General features: G+C 36.5%; 1 protein-coding gene across 8 annotated transcripts in view; it reads left to right on the top strand.

The window, feature by feature from the left end:
- MCTP1 (multiple C2 and transmembrane domain containing 1) overlaps positions 1-24,124 on the top strand; it is a 539,003-nt gene that overhangs the window by 256,837 nt on the left and 258,042 nt on the right. The window lies entirely within an intron of this gene.

The following is a 24,124-nucleotide window of genomic DNA, read 5'->3' as shown; positions in this document are numbered from 1 at the left end:
AGTCAAAGTGTCAGCTGGGTTTAACTTTCCATTGGAGCTTATGTTCCTCTTTCAGGTTTATTCTTGGTATTGGCAAAATTCAATTCCTTGCAGCTGAGTGAGGTTTGACATTCCTGTATTCTTGCTGTCTGCCAGCCAGTGGTTTCGTTGAGCTCCTAGCCAGTTTCAGGCCCTTTCCTGTGGCTCCCTCCATCTTCAAGCCAGCAATAGCATGTAAAATCCCCATCATACTTCAAACCTTATTTTCCTTTTGCTACCAGGTAGAGAAAACCCTGTGCTTTTATTTTTTTAACTCAATGAATTTTATTATACTTGTAGTTGTACAGCCATCATCACAGCCCAATTTTACATTTCCATCTGAAACCCCCAGCCTATCCCTCCCACCAACGTGTCTCCTTTGATAACCATAAGTTTTTCAAAGTCCATGAATCAGTTTCTGCTGTACAAAGAAGTTCATTGTATCCTTTTTTTTTAGATTCCACATATAAGCAATAGCATATGATGTTTGTCTCTCATTGTCTAACTTCACTTAGCATGATAATTTCTAGGTCCATCCATGTTGCTGCAAATGCCATTATTTCATTCCTTTTTATGGCTGAGTAATATCCCATTGTGTATATGCACCACATCTTCTTTATCCACTCCTCTGTTGATGGACATTTAGGTTGCTTCCACGTCATGGCTATTGTATATAGTGATGCAATGAACATTGGGTTACACGTATCTTTTTGAGTCATGGTTTTCTCTGGATAGATGCCCAGGAGTGGGTACTCTGTGCTTTTAAAGGAGATTAGATTAGGTCTACTCTGACAATCTCCCATTTATTCAAGTCAAAGTCAACTGATTAGTAACCTTAATTACATCTGCAAAATCCCTTTTGTCACATAAGTCACATAATCAGAGACATGTCTCATTATATTCACAGTCCAGGGATTGGGACGAGAAGTCTTGGGATGCATTCTAGTATTCTGCCTACCACAGTAGGGAAAATATATATCACTAGTTCCAAATAATGGCTATCTGGCTATCTTGTTATGTGCTGGCAAGTGATAAACATTTGATAAATTCTGATTGCCTTCAGTATGATATTTTACTGATAAATGTAGGTTGCCAAATTTCATTTGATGTTACTATTCTAGCATCAAGACAGTATAATATTGACATCAACAGAGTCAAATAATTTCTATTTGACTATACTGTATTATGTATAGTTTATAAAATTTATCTAAAATTTAAAGAATGTGTAAATATAAGGGTGAGTCTGAGAACACATTCACTATTATCCTTTAGGCTGACATTGCCAACATATTTCAGACAAGTTAGTCTTAAATTTAGAAATTGCTTTGAGTAGTTTTAGAAAACAATATATTTGCCCTTTTATACCTTGCCTTTTGAGTATATCCTATTTGATTTTAGTATATCCCTCAATCAAAGGCTGATTGTTTGACATCAGATAAGGCAATCTTAAAATATTTTTATCTATTAATTCATTGATCTTCTATTTTAACTCAATTGAAGAAAAATCCTGTGTTCTTACCAAGGATCTATAGAGCTCCACATAATTTGTTGTCCCAAGCTCTGAGTTCACCTCATCTCCCACCTCTCTCTTCCTAGGTCACTTACTTTATCCACTAGAATTCTTCAGGGCCTCTGCACTTTCTGCTTCCTCTGCATGAAATGCTCCCTTGTTGGTTCAGGTCACTTTTCAAATATGTTCTCACAGGTGAGGCTTTCCCTCTGCACCCACCATTCCCTTCACCTGTGGCTTCATGTTACTTCAAACATCTGTCACCACATGACACATGACCTCTTTATTAACACCCTGCCTGTCTCCCTTCACTGCAAGCAAAGCTTCATGGGACTAGGGACGTTGTTTTATGATCTGCTGAATCCCCAGTGCCTAGCACATAATAGACATCCAGTAAATACTGTTGAATGTGTGAGTGTATTTCAAAAAAGGGAAAGTATACCAGCATTGATTTTTCTGCAAACTAGCACAAATCTTGTATTGAGAAAGAGGCCTATCTTCCTATAAAAACTGACAGAATGTTAATGGAAATGGGGAAAGTAGCAAGTTGGGCAAAAAAAAAATAGGAGGCGAGAAAGAGTGGGTCATTGAGACATGGAGTGCTTAGGTTGGTTCTCCGGTTTTTATTACCCTTACCAATGCAGGCCATGGACTTTTCCCACACCCTGCCAGAGAGTTGAAGGGAATGCTGTGTTAGGACAGAGGCCTCGCAATACCTCCTGCTCTCCTGTCTCTGCTGTCTTTGCTTCTGTTGGTGACGACATGCTTTAGCAGGATAATTGCAAGTTTTGAAGTCACTTGTCACATTAAACACTCATTAACTGTTTTTAGCATAGGACTGAAGGATTTCTTCATTGTTCCTCTAGTATTTTAGTTACTTTGTAGGTGTTAACATTTTGCTTTGCTTATCTTTTTTACTTGCTTATAAAACTTATATTACCATTGAATATATCAAATAATATGATAATTGAAGAAAAGCCTGTAATTAATAATCCAGGGACATGGATTTTAAACTTGTATTTTGAAAAGAAAGTGGTCTTTTCTTTTATGTGTAGAGGCATATCCTTTAAAATTTCTCTCATTGAAAAACAGTTGGTAAGAAGTCAGCTTATTGCATCCTTCTTTTAATGACCCCAGATATATCAATGTGCCAGTGATGAAATATATATTAAGGACTCCACATGCTTGGAAGGGGTGTCTTTGAAACAGAGACTAGCTATTTATTTAGCTCTGAAGAGCCAAGGAGGCATTTTAGTTCTATAATACACATTTTATAACAGACCTGTCTGAAATAAAATAATACATCACACAATGTATGTCTTCAACAAATACTGAATTTAATTTTAAAGTGCTGAGTTGGAAATATTCAAATTGTCTACATTCCATCTACATGGTCATTGGTCATCTCTTACTTTTGTAGCTGGAATCCTTGTATTCAGTGATGGACTGGATGAGATCTCTTCCAATTCTAAGTCTTTATGTTTCTATAAAATCATTCAATCACCACTTTTTGAAGGGAAGATGGGAAGATGAACAATATCCACAATATGACTTTTTTTCACTTTGTTGCCATTACTAATTAAAATAGGCAAAATAGCTGAAGGAATAGATGATCTGTCTAAAAGGTGTCTGTGAATACTGTTTTAAATGTGACTATTATATGTCCTTACAATTTTATTTTTAGTATTAACTCTTTATAAAGAATCATTATTTGAATAAACTATTGAGATATTTGCTGAGATAGTTTACAAATTGTATTTTTTAAATATTATTTAAAACTGTCAATGAAGTTCTCCTTTTAAGGGCCTTATGTCATGCATTTAAAGTGATTATTTGCCCCAAGCAATGTGATCATATGTGATTTAGCTTTAATTTTGTTTTTGTTGAGGTAAATTACTCTAAAAAGATAAACCCCATTGATGAATGATTCAACATCATAGAATCTTCTCTCTTATCCTTGTCGTGGTCCAGTAGGGGTCAGTGGTGGTGGACGGGCCCCAACTCTGTTCCACATAGTCTTTAAGGGACCCAACTTTTTCCCCTCTAGGGCTACTACCTCCCTATTGTCCCTTAAAGTCTTTTCTCTTCAGGCTGTGAATGGGAAAATAAAGTAAGATTCAAATGTGGAAGATTTTTCACGGGCCAGGCTTAGAATTGGCATACATTATCTTCTGAGCTTGTATTCAGTTGTCCACAATGCAACCACTTAGCTACTACTAATTTTATAGGAGACTGGGAGCTCTAGACCAGCCATGTGCCTACAAAGAAGAAGAAAACATGGATATTGCCATGCAGTAGCGGTCCTGGTTACAGTCCACCTTTCCGATCACCAAATATATAGTTCACTCTTCTTTCTGCATGTAGAAGACATTCACTTTTCAAAGGAAAGACCCCAGAGTCCCATATAGTCACTTTACCCAGCTCCAAGTCCAGGATCTCTGAATAGGAAAAAAAAAAAAAAAATCTTTGATCCTGAATAGAAAGAGGTCCGTCCAAATGTGGTTCCTTTAACCCCAAGGACTGTGAATATGCCTATCACTTCTCCAGACACATCCAATATATAAAAATCAAAAGGAAAGCACGGGAGCCTCAGAGAAGTTACTTGTCCATAGCAATTCTGAAATCTCCATGGACAGGCCTTATGAAGGTCACTTACTTGGAGGGAGGGGAAATTCTTTGATCAAAACTCTGCTAGTTGGAGAGAATCCCCTAATTTACTGTTCTCTCTAGCAACTGGCTTCACCATCTAGGAAATTTTTGTCCTCTATTATCCTCTCTAGACATATTTGCAATGGGCATGGAGGAGCCTGCCCTCCTTTGGAATTGCACAGCTTTCATATACTGCTTCCTGCTGATGTAAAATCAGGGATCTCAACCAGCTAAGTTATTTCTCAAAAGGTGAAGTAGGCTCAGTGGTTAAAGATTCCGACTAGGAACCATGAGGTTGTGGGTTTGATCCCTGGCCTCACTCAGTGGGTTAAGGATCTGGTGTTGCCATGAATTGTGGTATAGATCGCAGACGTGGCTCGGATCCCGCGTTGCTTTGGCTCTGGCGTAGGCCAGAGGCTACAGCTCTGATTAGACCCCTAGCCTGGGAACCTCCATATGCTGCGGGTGTGGCCCTAGAAAAAGACCAAAAAAAAAAGTAGCTTTCCATATGCCAACAACCATATCCAGTGTTCTTTCTCCTGAAACATAGTTTATTCTTACGTTCTTCCCTTTCAACATAATGGCAGCTACCAGAAGGTCATCATGCTTAGGTGGGAAGGTCAATCTGACCTTTGCTTCTAGACTGATTTAATGAGCCTTTATTGTTCAAAATCTTTTTCAGTTGTTATGTTCTATTTGGGCTCTAAAAATAGCTTTTTGAACTCTTCTCTTTATTCCTTTTTCTCCTTGTAAATCAACCTATTTTATTATGAACTCGTCTCTTTCTTATGATTACTTACTAAAAACAACCAATTTTAGAAAATACGCACCTTCATTCTGGCTTTTTCCAACCAGATACTCTACCTCAAGTTCAATGGCAGGCAGTCTGCCTTCCGAGTTACCACAGAAACAATTTTACCAAATGTTCGCCGTGGCCTAACAAGACTCTCCAACCTTCCTTGCTGCCCATCGCCCAACCACTAAGTCAATGTGACATATTTTAGGGATTCTTTTGTTCATGGCAGGACTTATTCTTGGAATCTATTTTTGTGTCATTTAAGGTAAATAATAGTAGGAGGTGTAAAAGATAAACACCCAAATCTCGGTGGTTTAACAAAATCAAAATGTATTTCCTTATCACTCCATTGCTTACTGTAGGTGGTGGGAGGGCTTCTGTTCCACTCAGAAACACCAGACTCTTTCTCTTGTGTGGCTCAATCCTCATCCAGGTTCTCAATGTTGGGGAAGAAGATAGGAGATTGCTTGTGGGAATATGTCACGGGCTGAGCAAGCTTGCGAGTGGCCTACGATTCTGCTCACAGTCTGTTGGCCAGAACCCAGTCCTCACTCAGTGGCCTCACTTAAATAAAAGGACCCAAAATGTAGTTTAGCTGCTTGCCTGTGAAGGAGTGAAAAACACAGATATCAGTGAAGGGTAGCAGTTTCAGTTGCAATTTCTCTGTACACATAAAAAAACTTCCCTTAAAAACATTTTGCATAAAAATATGACAATTTTTACTAAATGTTTAGTATATATATATTTATTGGACATATGACCTAAAATATTAGAAGAGATATGTCACAAGCATATTCATTCACCTTTATTCTGGTATGGTTTCTAGTTGATTGTTCTGAATAAATCCCAATCAATCAATCAATCAAATAACACTCTAAGCTAATTGCTACTAAAATGAGATTGTCTAAAAGTACTTCATAAAACTAGTAAAGAGTGATTATTTTGAGGAACTGCAATATATGACAATTACCATAGTTTGGGAAAGTGATGATTGCAAAATGTTTACTGTTGCTGAAATGATAACACACTGCTTTTGTGATAGTAAGCTTTACATATTTCAGATTCAATATTTGAAAATAAAACTCATGAAATTCTTAAAATCACAATGAATAAAAATGAAAGAGCAACAGTGGGAAATAAAGAGTGTAAACCATAATTACACTCTTTATTACCTAATTACCTTATTAGTTTCTGTTACTATTTTGAGATTATACAGACATTCATTCATTCAGTTGTACAGGAGTGTTTTCAGTCAGCCAACATTTCTTAATCACACATAATAACCCAGGGATTGTATCAGACACCAAGGACCAGAATTTAAACAAGACTTCAATGTGACAAGGACTATTTTGCAGAGAATGTTAGGGAACATGTATGAAGGGCATAATAATATCCGTCCTTCAGGGAGTTCCTGTTGTGGCTTAGTGGTAACGAACCTGACTAGGATCTATGAGGATGTAGGTTCAATCCCTGGCCTCACTCAGTGGGTTGAGGATCCAGCATTGCCGTGACCTGTGATGTAGTCGCAGATGTGGCTTGGATCCCATGTTGCTGTGACTGTGGTGTAGGCCGACAGCTACAGTTCTGATCTGAACCCTGGCCTGAGAATTTCCATATGCTATGGGTGGGGCCCCCCCAAAAAAAAGAAAGAGAAAGAAAAGGTTCTTCAAGGGAAAGGGAAGTGGATGAAAAGGGGCATAGACATTAGAGAGAAGCCGTGAGGTTGAGGTGGTACGAGATGTTCTTAGATTAGAGATCTACTGAAATACAGGTCTGGGCAAATTAGCAAAAAAGTATCTGTATGGCATGCTATGGAGTTTGAACTTTATTCTGAAATCACTGAGAGAGCAATGAAGAATTTAAAGCAAGGGAATAACATCAGATTTTTATGTCAAAAAATATCTGGGCATAAGATTCTGGAGAAAGAGTTGGAACAGAAAAGACTAGAGAGGGGAGACAAAGAGGAGACCATTAACTTTTCTTTTTTCTCAAATTGAATATGTGGCTATGCTAAGGAATGGATTATTCAAGTACCATGCTTTTGTGATGCATTTTAATCATAATGTAATATAATTGTCTTGAAGTTGGTTGAGTTAATGATAGTAATCAACCAATAGGAGTCATAAAACTATTTTCATTGTTATTACTTACATTTTTGATTGATGAAGAGGAGTTTGTTTTGTTTTCAGAGTAGTGATAACCTTTTTTTAGTGGATGTGTTATTTGGGCTCCAGTCATTTTAATGTCATATTTAATGATCCTTCCTTAGGCACAGGCTTATTTGTGTAATGTTTATTATTATTTATAGGCTATTTTCCCTGATTTAACAAATCTAATAGAATTGCCATCTCTACATAACTGGGAGGGAGAAGTCTCTTGAAAAATAGCATTAGGGAGTTCTCTTGTGGTTCAGCAGGTTAAAGATCTGACATTGTTGTTGCTGTGGCACAAGTTTGATCCCTGGCCTGGGAACTTCTACATGCCATATGTGCAGCCAAAAAGAAAAAAAAGAAAAGTATTACTTTTCTACTATATACTCATGTATTCTTAAATTATTAAGCAAAGTAGATAAATAGTAACTTATTTCAACTGAAATGAATTATTCAACATGGGAAATCAGAGATTTGATACCCATTTTGATGAACTGTAGTTCTTTATAATCAATTTAATTATATTGATTCAAGTTTCAAATTGTGATGTATTATATTGTCTTCATGTTGAATAAGGTTAAGAGTAAAAATAATTACTAATAGTTATTGAATGTTTGTGCCAGGAACAAAACTATTAAGTGCTGGAGCTGAGATTAGAACCAGGGCTAACTTAGAGGTTGGGATCTAACCATCACCCTATACTGCACCAAACCACCTCTGTTATGGATAGAGTGATCCTAAGCCTTCATCCCCTTTAAAAATATATTACATAATTTTATACTCTTTAATTGGATTTTCCTATGGAGCACCATTGAACAATTTCATTCTTTTGCACAGAACCCCAATTTTAGGCATCTGGATAAGTGCACAGCTTAGCGAACATATTAATAGTAATGTATGTTATTCATAGAGTCAACAAATATTTATTGTTCAGTTGAGTACCTGCGTTGTGGTAGATTCTGGTAATCTCATGTGGTAGTCTCTTCCCTCATGAGATTTCTGTCTGATGGAGATAAAAAGACACTAAATCATCTCCACAATCAAATTCACTCATATGCTTTTCTAACTGCCATTATGATGTGACAGTAGTTCAGAATTAATAATTGCCAAGTTCAGTGAGACCCTGGCTTCCTAGTACAGAATCCAGTCTCTGATGAGGTTACCTTATGGGAAGGATGAGTTCAAAAATGATAGTTTTGAGATAGGTGGAACAGTTCAGTTGATTGATTAGGCATCATGGTGTAGTAAACTTGGACTCTAGAATTGAATAGGTCTTGTGATGAATTCTAGAGCTGACATTTACTAGCCTTATGACTAAGGCAAGCAGCCTAGTCTCTCTGAGCAGTTTACTCATCTATAAAGTACTAAAGATATTAATTTACTCATTGATTGAACAAACATTTACTGGATGCCTCTGCTGTGCTGGTTTAACTTACCTCACTAGGCAATAGTTGTAACAAAATGAAATATTATATTAAAAGTCCCAGATATATAGTAAGTCTTCAAGAAGGTTAGTTTCCTCCCACAACAACACATTTTCTTTTTCTTTACTAGCTATTATCTTCCAAGTTTTTAAATAAGAAACCCCAGTGCTCAGGAATGTCCAGGTTGTGGAAAAAGCTGGTTCCTACCAACTAGTCTTGTGAAACTGAATTAAATGGAACTCATCCAAGATTGACTGACTGTAAAAAGTCAAATCATTTCAATAAGAAACACTTTCTAGAAGGAGAGTCTATTTGGAAAGTTGTGTTAGGGTACAAGCTAAGCTTCTAGTAACAAGAGACTCATGAATACAGTGGCTTACAAAAATACATTTTTTTCTCCCATATTAATCCCAGAAATAAGAGATTTCAGGATGATGAAGTGGCTCTTCCCTCATCAACACTTGGCTTCTCTGATCCAAAGCTGTTGCCCCACTTTTACGAAAAGATCTGGAGGTACACAAAAGCAAATGAAAAAGAAAGCCAGGGTAGCAATACTTATATCAGACAAAATAGACTTTAAAATAAAGATTGTCACAAAACATATAATGATCAAAATGTCAACTCAAGAAGAAGATATAACAATTATAAACATATACGAACTAGCACAAGAGCAGCTCAATACATAAGGCAAATGTTAACAGACATAAAAAGAGAAATGATAGTAACATGATAATAGTGGGAACTTGAATACCCTACTTACATCAATAAACAGATCATCCATACAGAAAATCAAACTACACATTAGACCAGATGGACTTAATTGATATTTATATTAGAATTCCATCTAAAAGCATCAGGGTACAAATTTTTTCAAGTGCACATGGAACATTCTCCAACATAGACCACACGCTGGGCTGAAAAGCAAGCCTCAGTAAACTTAAGAAAATTGAAATCATATCATGAGACTAAGCAATATGGTACTAAACAACCAAGGATCATTGAAGAAATCTTAGAGGAAATCAAAAAGTATCTAGAGACAAATAAAAACAAAATCACAATGATCCAAAACCCAAGACATAACAAAAGCAGTTCTAAGAGGGAAGTTATTGCAATACATGTTTACCCAAGGAAACAAGAAAAATCTCAAATACACAACCTAACCTTATAGTGAAAATAACTAGAGAAAAAAGAACAAACAAAGCCCAAAGTTAGTAGAAGGAAAGAAGTCATAAAGATCAGAGCAGAAATAAATGAAATAGAGACAAAGAAAACAATAGAAAAGATCAATGAAACTAAAATCTGCGTCTTTGAAAAGATATGCAAAATTGATAAACCTTTAGCCAAACTCATCAGGAAAAGAGGGCCCAATTCAATACAATCAGAAATGAAAAAGGAGAACTTAAAACCAATACCACAAAAATACAAAGAATCACAAGAGACTACTACAAGCAACTATATGCCAATAAAATGGACAACCTAGAAGAAATGAACAAACTCTTAGAAAGGTACAGTCTCCCAACATTGAACCAAGAAGAAATAGAAAATCTGAAAAGACCAACTACAAGTATTTCTGTGACTGAATCTGTGATTGAGATACTCCCAACAAACAAAAATCCAGGCTTCACCTGTGAATTCTACCAAACATTTAAAGAAGAGTTAACATCTATCCTTCTGAAACTATTCCAAAAAATTGCAGAGAAAGAGAACACTTCCAAACATACTCTATGAGGCCATCATCACTTTGGTACTAAAACTAAACCAAGATATCACACACACACACACACACACACACACACACAAAGAAAATTATAGGCCTATATCACTGATGAACATGGACACAAAAATCCTTAACAAAATACTAGCAAAACAAATCCAGTAATACACTAAAAGGAGTACACACCATGATCAATTGGGATTTATCCCAGGGATGCAGGGATTTTTTTTTTACTATCTACCAATCAATCAGTGTGATACATCACATTAACAAATTGAAGAATAAAAATGATATGATCATCTAAATAGATGCAGAAAAAGCTTTTTTTATTTTGTTTTTATTTCTTTATTAGTCAAATGAATTTCTCACATCTGTATTATATAATGATCATAACAATCCAATTTTACAGGATTTCCATCCCATAGCCCAGCACATCCCCCCACCCCCCAAACTGTCTCCTCCAGAGACCATAAGTTTTCAATGCCTATGAGTCAGCATCTGTTCTGCAAAGAAGTTCAGTCTGCCCTTTTTTCAAATTCCACATGTCAGTGAAAGCATTTGTTGTTGGTGTCTCATTGTATGGCTGACTTCACTTAGTATGATAATTTCTAGGATCATCCATGTTGCTAAAAATGCTGGTATTTCATTCATTCATTTTAATGGCTGAGTAATATTCCATTGTGTATATGTACCATATCTTCTTGACCCACTCCTCTGTCCATGGACATTTAGATTGTTTCCATGTCTTGGCTATTGCAAATAGTGCTGCAATGAACATCAGAGTAAATATGTCTTTGAGAGTGATGGTTTTCTCTGGATAGATGCCCAGGAGTAGGATTGCTGGACTGAATGGTAGTTCTATTTTTAGTTTTTTGAGGAATCTCCACAGTGGTTGCACCAATTTCCAATCCCACCAACAGTGTCCTAGGGTTCCTTTTTCTCCACATCCTCTCCAGCACTTATTGTTTGTAGACTTTTTGATGATGGCCATTCTGGCTGGTGTTAGGTGTACCTCAGAGTGGTTTTGATTTGCATTTCTCTGATAATGAGTGATGTTGAACATCTTTTCATGTGTTTTTTCGCCATCTGTATGTCTTCTTTGGAGAATTGTCTGTTTAGATCTTCTGCCCATTTTTTGATGGGGTTTTTTGGGTTTTTTTGGTATGGAGCTGCAGAAGGTGTTTATAAATTTTGGAGATTAATCCTTTGTCAGTTGAATCACTTGCAAAGATTTTCTCCCATTCTGTGGGTTATCCAGAAAAAGCTTTTGACACAACCCAATACCCATTTATGATTTTAAAAAAATCATTTTTAACTTTTTTATTTATTTATTTTTTGCTATTTTATGGCTGCACCCACTGCATATGGAGGTTCCCAGGCTAGGGGTTGAATCAGAGCTGTAGCTGCCGGCCTACACCACAGCCGGAACAATGCCAATCCAAGCCACGTCTGTGACCTACACCACAGCTCATGGCAACGCCAGATCCTTAGCCCACTCAGCAAGGCCAGGCATCAAACCTGCATCCTCATGGATCCTAGTTGGGTTCATTAACCACTGAGCCACAAAGGGAACTCCTGTTGCCATTTTTATTCAAGAGAATTCTGGAAGTCCGAGCCATGGTAATCATAGAAGAAAAAGAAAATGAATCCAAATTGGAAAGGAAGAATAAAACTCATATTGTTTTCAGATATCATACTATACATAGAAAATCCTAAAGATGTTATCAGAAAGCCACTTGAGCTAATCAATAAAGCCTGTAAAGTTGAATGATACAAAAATTAATATATAGAAATCTGTTGCATTGCTGTACACTAGCAATGAAAGACTGACAAGAAAAATAAGGAAGCAATCCCATTTACCATAGCATCAAAAAATATAAAGTACCTAGGAGTAAGCCTACCTAAGAAAGCAAAAGACCTATACTCTGAAACTATAAGCTGCTGTTCAGAAATCAAAAATGACACAAACAGAAAGATATACAGTGTTCTTGGACTGGAAGAATCAGTATTGTCAAAATGACTGTACTGCTTAATGCAATCTGCAGAATCAGTACAATCCCTATCAAATTATCAATGACATTTTTCACAGAACTAGAACAAAAAAAATTTTAGGTTTTGTATGGAAACAAAAAACCTGGAATAGCAAAAGCAATCTTAAGAAAGAAAAAAAGAGCTGTAGGAATCAGGCTCCATGACTTCAGACTATACCACAAAGCTACAGTAATCAAAAAAGCAGATATTGACACAAAAACAGAAATATGAATCAATGGAACAGGATAGAATGTCTAGAGATAAACCCAACTAATCAATGACAGAGGAGGCAAGAATGTGCAATGGAAAAAAAGACAGTGTCTTCAATAATTGCTGCTGGAAAAACTAGACGGCTACATATACAAAATTAAAATAGAACATTCTGTAATACCACACACAAAAATAAACTGAAAATTCACTCTGAAACTCCTAGAGAAAAACAGAACATTCTTTGACATAAATTGTGGCACTATCTTTTTGAATCTGTCTCAGAGTAATGGAAATAGCAAAAATAAACAAATGAGACCTGGAGTTCTCTTGTGTCACAGCAAGTTAAGAATCTTGCATTGCACCACAGTGGCTTAGGTTGCTGCTGTGGTGCTGGTTCAATTCCTGGCCTGGGAACTTCCCCTTGGTGTGGATGTGGCCAAAAAAAACCCAACAACAAATGGGACCTAATTAAATTTAGAGGCTTTTACATGGCAAAGGAAACTATAAACAAGATGAAAAGATAATCTATGGATGGGAGAAAATATTTGCAAACAAGGCTATTGAAAAGGGATTAATTTCTAAAATATATAAACAGCTCACACAACTTAATGTCGAAAAAGAATACAACCCAATCAAAAAGTGAGCAGAAAAGACCTAAATAGACATTTTCCCAAAGAAGATACACAGATGGCCAATAGGTACATGAAAATTTGCTCAGCATTGCTAATTATTACAGAAGTACAAATTAAAACAGCAGTAAGGTTATCACCTCATACTGGTCATCAAAAAAGTCTACAAATAATAACTGCTATAGAGAGAAAAGGGAGCCCAGCTACACTTGTTGGTGGGAATGTAAATTGACTATAAACTGTTGGAGCTGCTATGCAGAATAATATGGGAGTTCCTTAAAAAACTAAAAATAAAGTTACCATATGATCTAGCAATCCCACTCCTGGTCATATATCTGGACCAAACTCTAATTCAAAAAGATATATGCATCCTAGTGTTCATAGTAGCACTGTGTACAATAGCTAAGACATGGAAGAAACCTAAATGTCCATTGATAGAGGAATCAACAAGGAAGATGTGATGCATGGAATGGAAAATTATTCACCTGTAAGAAGGAATAAAATAATGCCATTTGCAGCAACATGGATGGACCTAGAGATTATCTTAGTAAGTCAAATAGAGAAAATAAAACAGAGAAAGACAAATATCATATGATACTGCTTATATATGGACTCTACAAAAAGATTCAAATGAACTTGTTTACAGCACAAATAGACTCACAGACATAGAAAACAAAATTCTGGCTACCAAAAGGGATAGCAGGGGTGGAGAGGAGATAAGTTAGCAGTTTGGGATTAACATATACACACTGCTGTATATAAATAGGTAAACAAGAGTGATCTACCATATGGGACAGGGAACTATATTCAATATCTTATAATAACCTATAATAGAAAAGAATCTGAAAAAGACTATATACATATGTATATATAACTGAATCCCTTTACTGTATACCTGAAACTAATACAGCATTGTAAGTTAACTCTACTTCAATTAAAAATGGTTTAAATTAAAAAAAAAACACTACAGGAAGCAAATATGCTTATCAGCCCACTTATCAAAAAAAAAAAAAGTGAAAAGGTCCAGAAGTTGCATATGTCACTTCTGCTCACATTACCAGCATGAAGTTGACCTCATGACCATACCCCTTGCTTGTAGAGTAAGAACTTCTCTAGCAGAATAATCACAGTCTTGCTAAACTCACAGAGATGCTATTACCGAAAGGAAAAGAGGAAACGGATGTAGGGGTTCAATCTGCCATGGAAGCCAAACTAGGATCAGAAGCTCTCTGTAGTAAAAGATAATAAAAATACACAAAGATGTGTACAAAATCTCCTGGACCAGGAAAGGTTTTGAATACTGACCCTTGGCTGGAGGTCTGGGGCCTGGGTTACCTACAGCAGTGCAGAAGGCAGAGTGAAATGTAGTCCAGGAAGAATCAGGTGGACTGATTTATATTTGACAGAGAGAACTCTGGCAGCATTTGGAGGATAGATTTGAAAGGAAGCAGGAAGACCAAGCAGAAGTCTCTTAGAATACTCTCCATAAGGAATGACGAGGCAGTGGTGGCTGAGATGCTTTCAAGAAATAGTTTAAGAATTAGAATCAGGGAGCTTCAGAACACTTATCAGATGAGGTAGCTGAACAGTGGTTGCATGTGGAGTTTTCATGAGAATTCAAAAGATTTAGGAATCTTTATCAGTTAGGACAGACTGAACTGCTATTGCAGATACACCCCAAATTATTTAATGGCTCAAATGTAATAGAAGTTTATTTCTAACCCATATAATAGTCTAAGGCATGTGCTTCTGGTTGGCAGATAGCTCTCCTCCACACAGTGATTTGGCAAATCAGGCTCCTTTCACCTCAAATTACTTTTAATCTGCTGTTTGCCACATTTGGTTCCCTGGCATATATAGCAACAGAAATAATACAGTTGTTGAGTTTATAACAACTCTAAATTGAAAGAAATGAAGCAAAATAAGAACAAACAGATTATAGAAATATCCATGGGGGAAACTTTCTGTGACAAAAGGAGTATGTTCTGACTTTGAGCAGCATTCCATTGGGAGTTTCAGAAATTGAAATATTGCTACTCAAGTTCGGCTCGTTTTCTACAAATTTAACTTTGTTTTTCTAGGACCTTGATGACAATTTCCTAGCTACACATAATCAGCAAATGATGTTGTGCCCCATTTTAAAAAATTGTATTCATTATTTACACCAAAAGAAGACGATGTAATAAATTTAGAAGTATTTCCTTCAAACTTATCAATATAACTGGTGTTGGTGTTTAATGCAGTAATTTTTTTAGTTTCTTGAAAAATGCATTTGCGTGGAATGGCTCATTCATTCTCTGTCAAGGGCATGAAGTGAATCTTTTCAGACATCCTTGACTCTCCTTAGAGAAATTTGAGAAGTCCCTTCATTTTAAAGGTTAAAAATTTATAGATAAGAGCAGTTCAATGACTTTTCTAAGACCGCATGGCCTATAAGAGGCACAGTTGACTCTGGTTGATATTCTTTCCACCCCAGGACTACTGTCAGCAGTGTCACAGAATCCAGAAAGAAAATTTCAGTCAGTGGAGTTAACAGCCCTCAATGTGACCTACAGATGGAAGGAAGGGGCTGTAGTCTAAAAAAAGGCTACTGAAACCAGTGATTAAAAGTTACTGGTGGGAGTTCCCATTGTTGCTCAGTCGGGTACAAACCCAACTAGTATCCATGAGGATGTGGTTAGGTCCATAGCCTTGTTCAATGGGTTAAGGATCCTGTGTTGCCATGAGCTGTGGTGTAGGCCAGCGGCTGTAGCTCTGATCAAACCCTAGCCAGGGAACTTGCCTATGCCCCAAGTTTGGCCCTAAAAAGCCAAAAAAAAAAAAAAAATCACTGGTGACCCTCAAGGCAACAGACTCAGAAAAGTATTAAGATAGCCAGCAGAAAAAGGATTGAGAGTATAGATATTTAGAGTAAAATTTTCTAATATTCTGGTTTTTTTTTAATAGGAAAATTGTACTTAAAATGTTTTCTAAAAATGTATATTTGATTTTGTTGGGTTAGGATAACTATAAAAATATAGTCACATATTCTAGATGAATTCCAGAGACAACTGTTTCTTTTTAGGTAAAAAACATATTTAAATGATGAGGCATATAAGTAGTACCTCTGCAGTCCATGCATTGATTGCTAGTCACAGACGGGGGTTCCTGGGGGGTCGGGGGAGCAGGGCCCTTTGGAAAGAATGACAGATGACATCCAGAACAATCATCCCCATCAGGGTTACTCTGATGCCACAGATTAATATACAATTAATATTCAAAATTAAAGCGGTATTGGCCTAAATCAGTGTGAAAAAATGTAAGTAACCATCTCCCTTCTATATTTTGGTTTACCTAAACTTCCAGAAGTTACCAGAAAATTGCACCTGTAAATTAAGCCACATGTGAAGGGAAACTTGTGTGAGCTGTATTTATCTCACAGAGAATGTGATTCTTTTTATTCTTACATATCCAGAACTCTGCATTTACAAGAGAAAAGCCAAAAAAGTACTCATAAAATCAACAGTCAGTTCCTCTCATTTACACCTTCTCTACATTATGTGTGGAAGTGCCCTCTACCCCTCAAAAAAAGAAATTTACTTACTAGTCCTACACTCTGTCTTGTCAGTGTTAGTTTTCATTCATCTGTGTGCTATATCATGGTAATTTCATTAACCAGCAATTTAAAAATCACTGGAATATTCATAATCCTCATTATGGAAAAAAATGCTAGTTTACTTTTATAACATTAAACCATATGTGATTATAAACTTTTGGCATTTGAATTTTAATATATTTTTTTATTTAGCCCCATGTAATATTTCTGCTGTGAGACATAACAAATCTCAAAAACAAGGAAGGAATGAGAGAGCTTAAGGAAAAATTTTAATACATATAAATAAGGTACCTGTTTTGAAGATTTTTAAATCATTGGTGAAAATAAATGCACGTAAAGATATGAGCTATTGCTCTGAGTGTGCTTTGCACTTGACCACTTTTATAGGCCTCTTTCATGTGTAAAGGACCTTATCAAGGAACAGATATTTTCTCTATTGTATTTGGTCGACAAAAGTAGCTATCTTTAAATATTTGTAGAAAGATTTGATACTTTCAGGAAGATCCACCCTAAATTTGAATTCTTTTTTACTGTTCACACTTAATATTTATATTCACTTCTCTTTTTTCTTTCATTGTTTCTTTTGTTCTCTTTGTCTTCCTTCTTTTTATCTTCCTCTTTCTCCTCTTTCTCTTTCTTATAATACAAAGACTGAGTTTCAATTTGGCATTGTTTTTGATTTGGAGTTAGCATGATTGAATAATTATAGGCCCCTGAAACAGGAATAGCTGTTTCTGTTTCATTACATACTAGTTTTGGGATAAGACAGAAATCAGCTTTTTAATCAGGAGGCTCATATATTCTGAAAATGAAAAACAGATTCTTGTTATTAGGTGACTATTTACATTTTAAGTAGCTTTAATAGTAATTTAAGGAAAGAAAGGCTGCCATCTTGTGTATGCTGTGTTTATTGCTGCCCAAAAGGGGACCCATTCAGGTAAAATTTAGTTTTATGTTGGGCTTAAATTACATTAAAGGCTAAATAATCATACAAAATATTGAAATATTCATAGATGTCTTGACTCCGGAAAAAAAAAAACAACCTTGGCATTGGGGCCATATTTTTCTCTAATATGTGAGGAAACTTTGTACAAACCATCTATTTCCTCTTTTTTAAACAGTATGATCCTAAGGTTCAGAAATAAACAATTGAAATTTCCTGAGTCTAAAATACTCCAGAATTTTTAAAGCATAGAATTTATGAGATAAAACAATAATGTTCTAAAATAAATTCTTAAGTTAATGCTATTTGATAAAATAAATGTATGAAAGCTTGTTCTTGAATATTAAATTAATAATAATAAAACATGAGTTTTATTTTAGAGCTAACACTTTCTGGTTTCTTCTTCTATATTTATTTGCCCTGTTTCCATTTTATTATCACCATAAAAATATTGTATTGAGGGTCACAGTCCAGCTAATAACAAGAAAGCACAAGCTGCTAGCAAATGCCTAAGAACTGCAAAGTGTGCAAATAGCAGCGCCTAAATTTTGAAGAGCAGAACTGCCCGCCTTGCCATAATTTGGTAAGTGTTGGTGCCATCTTGTGGTGTAATGCAATATTGCAACAAAACAGCACTGGCCCTTGAATTTAATTTTTGAATTTTTTGAACCAACAAACTAAATCACTCTCTCTCTCTTTTGCATATTTGTTAAAGGTTATCCACAAGTCAGTGGCTTGGACTTACCAGGAGTTTTATTATAATAAAATGACTTGATTTCACTAAAAAGTGTATTACAATAAGAGAACTTTCAAAACAAGTGAAAATTCCTCACCTGTGAAACATAAGGTAGAATTTCCCAAAAAGAACTCAGGGACTATTAGTCCTGAAAGATACACTCAAGAGATATAGGCTCTATGGTCAAAGAACCCTGGTAAAGATCACCTGTCATATCCCCTTGTGGAGTCAAAGTACACGTTCTCTTATTTAAAAGTTGTAGATGTAATATATTTAATTTTGTTTGAAACTAGCATTTTCCAAATATGCTTGACCATAAAGTTCCTTTTTAAAAAACTAATAATACCAATTAATATTACCAGGTAATAAAGTGATTATCTCTCAGTATTAGATACAACTCTTTTCCTGAAACTAATTTAGAGAAATAATGTCTCCAGTTTTCCATGTTGGAACCATGAACTGAAGGTCTTTAAACTAAGGACTCTAAGTCCCTAAAGGTTCTCTAAGTTATAGTAACAAGTAAACAAGAAGAAATTCCTTAAAGAAGCTTGACTACTAAAAATTTATTAAATTTTAATAATAACACATAGAAGCCTCTGAATGATGGTTAGAAAGAGAGAAATGTAACAGGTTTTATCCAGTGGAGCCAACATGCAGCATAGTGACTCCCTGTGACTATGCATCAGAAACTGGTTTTCCTGTAGTTCTGACTATGAAATTTGCTAACATATTTACCATCTCCAATCGAGGTTACCCTGTAGCTAAAGCTACACATTTCTAAAATTCGTTACCATCATAATGTGTTTTCAGAGTCTCTTGAAAAAGAGCTTCTCTCTCTTTCTCATACCAATCCCTGAGGTCTCAGTGCCTGTCAAAGACTCAAAAATCTGTCCCTAACCCTTAATTTAACCCTTAGAACAACTCTTATTATCTAGATTGTTATTTCTTCAGGCCACTAGAATTTATATACCTGGTCTGTGCAGTACTTTCCTCAACTGTCACCTTGATAACACTTGAACTCATAGGCTTGTTAGGCAATATGTTATATCTGGCATAGTAAGTGTTCAGTAAATGTAACCTTCTGGATGTAGATTCTCTTTTGTAATTGAAGTTCTGCCATCAAGACCTAGTATGTCACCCAGCAGGATGCTAGAAACTGCTTGTACCTAACTCTAAGGGGATTTGGACAGTTAACATAGTGGTTAAGGAAGATGTTTCTGGTAAGGAGCAAGAAACAGATTGCTTCTCAAAAAAGATGTAGTGAGAATGGAGTTCCTGTTGTCGCTGAGCAGGTTAAGAACCTGACGTTGTCTCCGTGAGGATCCCTAGCCCCGCTTAGTGGGTTAAGGATCCTGCATTGCCGCAAACTGTAGTATAGTTCGCAGATGCGGCTTGGATCCTGCACTGGTGTGGCCGGCAGCTGCAGCTCCCGTTCAGCCCCTACCTGGGGAACTTCCACATGCCATAGGTACAGCAGCTGTATTAAAAAAAAAAAAAAAAAAAAAAGGATTAGTGTGTAGGTTTCTGTGCTAACTCATAGGTTATATCAGTGGTTCACACAGTAGCTAAATTCAATAGTGTGAGATATTAATATCAAAAACACAAGGCCAAGTGTCTTGAAATCATTTTTCCTGTTAAAGGTTATCATTCCTTTTTTGGACCAAAGAGGTAAAAGATGGTTATACCTTTAAGTGGGTGAAGGGTTTGTGATGATGTGTCAGAAAAAGTGCTAACTGCATGGGGTTCCAGATTTGAGTTCTAGTCTGTCCTGGAGCTGCCACAGAACCTTGCTGGGTTGTCTCACCTGTGAAATAGAGATAGTAGTTAGCCTCACAGAGACCTTAGGGTGATTAAAGCAAATAGCAAGTGTGAGAGTTTTATACACCAGAATAACTGTCAATATTAGTATTTATAGTATCTAAATGATTATTCAACATCTTTACATAATAATTCTATGATGGTGGTTTAGAGTTAAAGAAGGAAAATATAGAGGTCCCGGTTTCCTAAAAAGCTGAGTAGGTAGAACACTGGACTTGGTGTCTAGAGTCTAGATTTGCCTTTTCATCCTGTTGCTTATTAGCTTCTTAGGTGATCTGGTGCAAGTTACGCTGAATTTCAGACTGTTTCTCTCTTGAAATATAGTGTTAATAATATATGCTTTTACCAACTTCACAGAGGCACTACAAAGATGTATTTAATAGTATTCTGTACCCTGTAAACTCGGCAGTCACTCATTTACTCCTCCACTGAACACATCCTTACTGGGTGCCTGCTATGCCCCAGACACTGTGCCATGTGCTGAGGCAGAGTTCTGCCTCACAGGAGTTATAGCCAATGGGAAAATTCATACAGCAAACAGGCAGACATACAAATTAACCTAGAAGCAGCATAAAGATCAGTGCTACTAAGCCAAAGAGCAAATGCTAGGAGAATATAACAGATGTTGGAGAAGGTATCCCTGAGCCAATTGTATTTAAACTAAGACCTGGAAGATAGTAAGTATCAGCCAGGCTAAAGGGGGAGAGGATGGGAAGGAGGGGCTTTTTAAGCAGAGGGGCTAGCTGGAATATGCAGAGACTAGAAGCAGAAAAGTGATTTTTTCTTTCTTTCTTTCTTTTAGGGCCATACCTGCGGCATATGGAGGTTCCCAGGCTAGGGGTTGAATCAGAGCTAGAGGTGCCAGCCTACACCACAGCCACAGCAACGCTAGATCCAACCTGCATCTGTGACCTACACCACAGCTCATGGCAATGCCAGATCCTCAACCTACTGAGCGAGGCCAGGGATTGAACCTGCGTCCTCATGGATGCTCATCAGATTCATTTCTGCTGAGATACAACGGGAACTCCAGAAAAGAGTTTCTAGTAACAGGATAGCTACAACAGAGTAGGGACCAAAAATGAAGTTGGAGAACTGACAGGTCCTGGATATCATGTTAGAGATTTTAGATTTTTTAAAGAGGTGTTGTTGAAAGGTATTGAGATGTATTAATAAAAAAGTGTGGATTAAATTCGCATTTTTAAAAGGTCATCCCTGCTGCTGTATAGAGAAATGATGGAGGAGGACACAGAGGATGTGGAGTGCCCAGTTAGCAGGCTATTATTACAGTAGCACAGTAAAGAAATCATGGTAGCTTAACTGGGGTGGAGACAGAAAAAGTACATCCATCGTGCATTTTGGAGGAGAATTCATTGGACTTGGTGGTATCCTGGATGCAAATCCTGCAGAGGGAGGTATGGAGAAGCAGCCAGGCGTCCCGTTGAGGAAATGTCAAATAATGGAGCCAACCCTTAACTGACCTGACAAAGCCTGAGGCAAGAGCAGGCCTAGTTAGAGAGAAGATCAAGGCCTCTGTTCAAGTGTTAATATCGGGATGTCTACTAGGTATCCAAGTGGCAATGACAAAAGTCAGCAAGAGAGATCCACCATCTACATCAAGTCATGCAGTTATTCACCCCATGTTTATTGAGAACCAGCGATATGTCTGATGTTGTACTAAGTGCTAAAGGTTTAAAAAACGATTGTACCAGCAGCTCTGATCCTACGGAACTTACTGTATTTTAGCAGCTGGTAGTAGTTGCATAGATGATTGTTAAAATCAGAGACAATAACTTCTCAATCTAGGGCATGATTTATAAAATTTGGATAGCTACATGGGTGTTAATATCTCTCAAATTGTGTGTTATAACACTTTGCAGTCCCCAGGGTGCTTGCTCAGCCTTGAATTGGGAATCTCTGTGTTAAAAATGGCCATTTTAACTATCAAACATTTTGGTTTCTTTGACTCCCTTAAAAAATACATTACAACAGGTTGCCATATAATAGCCTTCATTTAGATTTGTAAATGTCTTTAAAAGTTTGTCTTATAAAATCAAGCTGTCAAAATAGAAGTTTTATAAAGGGAATTGGGGATCATTATTTTATTAGACTAGAGTCCAGGCACATGGAAACAAGGTCTTATATTTACTAGGGGAATGTGGAGAGTTTTGAGAGAGTTGCCAGCTGATTAAGAAAAGCCAACTCTTTTTTATATGTTGTTGGATTCAATTGGCTAAAATTTTCTTGAGGATTTTTGCGTCTATATTCATCAGAGATATTGGCCTATAGTTTTCTTTTTTTGGTGGTACCTTTGTCTGGTTTTGGTAATAGGGTGATGGTGGCATCATACAATGTCTTTGGGAGTGTTCCTTCTTCAACTTTTTGGAAAAGTTTAAGGAGATTGGGTATAAATTCCTCTTTGTATGTTTGTTAGAATTTGCCTATGAAGCCCTCTGCTATACAGTAGAAAATTGACAGAACACGGTGAACCAGCTATAATGGAAAAGTCATTATTAGAAAAAAAAAAAAAAAGAAAAGCCAACTCCTATAAGCAATCCTGATATTTAGTATAGATATTTGTGTGTCATGGAGGTGAGTGGATTTGAGGAAGAGTCCACGTGGTGAGTTTATCAGCATCAAAACTGTAATACCTAACATTTATAAGGCTCTTTACAATTTTCAGAGTGCAACTTAACATTTTTCTTAAAAGTGTGTAGACCGTAATTATCAACTATAGTTTCAGGTTGGTCAAAACAAAAAGAATTAAGCAAAATTTTATTATAAGGATGTCAGGCCTTGTATAAAGAATTATTTCCTGGTACTTCCTGCTGTGGCACAGTGGGTCAAGCGTAAGACTGCAATGGGTCAGTTTGTGGTGGAGGTGCAGGTTTGATCCCCAGTCTGGTGCACTGGGTTAGAGGATCCGGCATTGCCACAATTGTAGCATAGGTCACGGCTCCAGCTCAGATTCAGTCCCTGGCCTGGGAACTTCCATACTTCCATATGCTATAGGTGCAGACATAAAAAATTTTTGAAAAATTATTTCCTGAGGATGAAGATTATCACACTTGGGAATCCTTAACCACAGCATAGACTTATTCGAACAAGACTGCTCTCATTCATTCATAAAAATAAGAAGTGGTATAACATGTGAAAAGGCAGTTGTAGTTAAAAAAAAAAAAAAAGAGGTGTTAGAGTCAAACAGCCTTATTTGGAACCCTAACTCTGTTTCTTGCCCCCTGTGTACCAGGAGCAACTTATTTGACAGCTCTGATTTCTTTTATCATCATAGAGGGCTTTGGAGGTGGTAAAGGATAAAATAAGTATCCAGATTATTTAAGAAGCATTTGGCCCTTTCCCCCGATGCCTTCCTCTGAAACTTCCATTCTTTCCCAACATTCTAAGATTGAAACTTCTGAACAACAGAGAATATGGGACCAGGGATGAAATTGAAGCCCAGTTTAAGACTTACTTTCCCTAAGCTCATCAGACTAGTATAAATTTTTAGCAGCTTATTTAACTCGGAAACTAGTAAAATCAGCTGGGATCATGGGTCATCTTTTTTTATACTTGACCAGATGAAATGTCAAATTAATATCTTATCATTTACAACATGAATTAAATTTGTATATGTCCCACGCAGTAGAGTCTTTAAATAGCAGGATACGGTTACAGTGTTAAGATCTGAAGATATAATATAACATACATATTACATGTAATAATATTTATTGTAACTGTCACTTTAATATTTAAGGGAAATTCTAGGGAAAAGCACTTAATCCTTATTTTCCCATGCGATAGGCTTTATTGAAATTGTCTTCCTTTAAATCCTTTCTGATGTTTAGATGAGTTGTTTTCTTGCTTCCATAAAAAGGCCTGATTAACATGGATCAATCTGCAT

This window comes from Phacochoerus africanus, chromosome 4, assembly GCF_016906955.1.
Source record: "Phacochoerus africanus isolate WHEZ1 chromosome 4, ROS_Pafr_v1, whole genome shotgun sequence".
NCBI classification, from domain to species: domain Eukaryota; kingdom Metazoa; phylum Chordata; class Mammalia; order Artiodactyla; family Suidae; genus Phacochoerus; species Phacochoerus africanus.
Note: the sequence above shows the minus strand (reverse complement) of the source record. Positions and strands in the feature narration are given on the sequence as shown.